Source organism: Pteropus vampyrus, unplaced genomic scaffold (genome assembly GCF_000151845.1).
Source record: "Pteropus vampyrus isolate Shadow unplaced genomic scaffold, Pvam_2.0 Scaffold94, whole genome shotgun sequence".
NCBI lineage: Eukaryota > Metazoa > Chordata > Mammalia > Chiroptera > Pteropodidae > Pteropus > Pteropus vampyrus.
In genome coordinates this window covers 4415345-4418205 of record NW_011888875.1, presented here as the reverse complement: position 1 = coordinate 4418205, position 2861 = coordinate 4415345, and the positions used below count along the sequence as shown (strand labels likewise).

At 42.7% G+C, this 2861-nt stretch overlaps 1 protein-coding gene across 2 annotated transcripts in view; it reads left to right on the top strand.

Annotated features, from left to right (window-relative positions):
- ANKRD33B (ankyrin repeat domain 33B) overlaps positions 1-2861 on the top strand; it is a 77483-nt gene that overhangs the window by 35921 nt on the left and 38701 nt on the right. The window lies entirely within an intron of this gene.

The following is a 2861-nucleotide window of genomic DNA, read 5'->3' as shown; positions in this document are numbered from 1 at the left end:
TTCCCGTGAGGGGCGGTGTGTGCAAGACAGCTAGCGATGGCATCAGAATTCAGGTGCCAAGGGCTTTGAACCAAGATTTGCAGGAGGATCAGATGAGTGCCAGGCGGGCCAGCACGTGCGAAGGCGTGGAAGACGGAGCCTGGGCAGTGGCGGGGATCGGCGCCGCGGGGTCTGTGTGTGGCCGTGTTTGAGTGATCGACGTAGATCAAATTCCAGTCCTGAAACTTACTTTCAAATAATGGTGCTTAGTCATAAATGAGATTGTCGACACTATGCTTAACACCCTTTGCCCAACAAAATAAGCCCGTGCCGGTGGTGATGCACGGCTGCCTCTTACAAATATATCATCGGAGGACTAGAATTTCTAAATTCTTTCATAAAGCCCCATATGCGTGTTCTCTTTCCTGTCGGTGGTACTATTATGGAGACCGTTGTTTTATGGAAATGAATTTTCAAGTAACTGAAGTTTACTCTCTTGGTTGCGAACTTTAAAAAATTATATTACCGATGATGGACTTTTCCTCACGTTTGAACAGGGGCGATGTCCTTTTCCTTCTGATCAAGGTGAATTACTTTTGTACTGTACCATCTGGCCGCAGGTTTCCGTGTGCTTCTCGCTGCCTCGGTCTCTTCCCTGGGCTGTTTGTCAGCTCCTGTTTCTTCTGCCCGCTGCCCCGCCTCCCTCTTCTCAGATGGTTCTTTTCTCAGTTGTTTACAGTGATTGTTATAAAACTGTATTTCCTAATGAGAGCGTTATTAATGTAAACATCATGTTTGCTTACTTGTTTTTCCTTGTGGATTAAAATCATGTAAGTTCCTTATAAATAAAGCTTTGTTTTAAAGAATTCTAACTGTATGGAAACATATAGAGTAAAAAGTGAAAATAGTTCTTCCAGAGTGTTCCTTCCACACCCACCCTGTATTAATCAGGGGTCTCCAGAGAAATAGAACCAAGAGAGTATGTGCGTATTTATATGTCTCTATATATCTATAGATACACACAGGCACAGATTTGTTTTAAGGAATTGGTTCACAAAATAGTGGAGGCTTGGCAAGTCCAAAATCTGCAGGGTGGGCTGGCAGGCTGGAGATCCAGGGAATAGTCATAGTTCAAGTCCAAAGGCAGAATCACTTTTTGCTTGGGGGAGGCCAGTCTTTATTCTGTTCAGGCCTTCAACTGATTGGATGAGGCTCACCCACATTAGGGAGGACAATCTGTTTTACTCGACTACTGCTTTAAATGTTAATCTCATATGAAAAATACTTTTATAGACATATTTAGAATAATGTTTGACCAAATATCTGGGTACACAAAACATTAAGACAAATAAAATCAATCACCACACACACCCTGTTTTCATTCTTTCTATAGACGTTATTACTCTTAGTAATTTGGTGTAATTCTTCTATATATTATCTATGCATTTTCTGTGTGTGTGTGTAGGGGGGGCGTTGAGAGCTGTAACACATTTCTTCCTCCTCCCGCCCCTTTAATCTGTTAATATAATAAATGACATGATTAGATTCTTGGTGTTATATCATTCTTCCTGCAAGGCATGGGGTTTTAATTTGTTTATTTCTGTGTTTTGATGTACAGACCCTTACAAGTTTTAAGCAGAAACATTTCAACTTATTTTTTTTTTTGCTGTTGCCTTGACTTTTCTGTGATATGTGGACTTTGAAAATGAGGTTTGTGTTTGGAGGGCCTAGAATTTCTATCTGACTGCCAAATACGGGCTTCCTTCCATTTGTAGGTAGCTTATTTATTTTCTCTTAATAATATTATTTTATTTTCATGCAAGTTTTGCTTGTAATTTAAAAACAAACGATTTGTGGCTTCTGCAAGGGAGCCAACAAGGGAGCCAAGTATGCAATATTTGCCTTTATGACAAGTCTTTTGGTACAGTATTTTTTGGGGGGAGACTGTGGTCAGGGCTTGCCAAAGATTGGCCCTCCCCTTCCACCTTCCTGTTGGGGGCACCGAGACGTTCCAGTTCAAATAGAGTTAAACCTATAGCTAAACACTAGTTTTAACCATGGGAATGCCAGACTTGCGGAACAGACTCCAGGAGGCAGGGTAACGGTGATAATGTTTAGCAGTAACATGGCTGTGTGTGGGGGGACTAGAGTTTCCTCTTGTGGGTTCAGTACCATTTCATCCTGAGCCCTCGGATTTAGCATCTTTTTTTTTTTCTTTTCTGATAATCTCCTTTTCCGATTTACGGTTGCGCCGAGATTCCCAAGGCTGCTACCAGCTGGGCCTGCCGTGCATCCTGGCCAGCCCTGCCTTAGGTGGCTCCAGAAGATACCCCTCAGTGATGCGGGGTGGCGGGGAGTAGAGCTGAGGGGACCCCAAAAGAGCCTAGTCAAGAGCGCGGTCCTTCGGGAGGCCTGGAGAGCGTCTCCCTACCATCTGCTGACGGACGTTCCTCCTTTTAACCCGCAGTCCTAAAGTAAAGGTTGGTCGCCCTTTGACATGTTTTTGAAGGACGGGTTTGCAATATGTAGTGAAAGCTTTCGAAATACTTCTCTTTTTTATTTTGTGCTTTTTTTAAAAATTAAGATTATTGGGGTAAGATTGGTTAATACAATTATATAATTTTCAGGTGTACATTATAATTTGACATCTGTATATTCTATTGTGTTTACCACCCAAAGTCCAGTTTCCTACCATATATTTGATCCCCTTTACCCACTTCACCCTCCTCTACCTCCCTATATTTGACCCTCTTTACCCCGTCTACCTCTCCCCTCCTCCCCCACCCCCTGCCTTCTGGTAACCACTAGTCTATAGTCCATGTCCCTGAGTCTCTGTTTGTTTGTCTCATTCCTTTGTTGCTTTTAGGTTTATATCCCACATA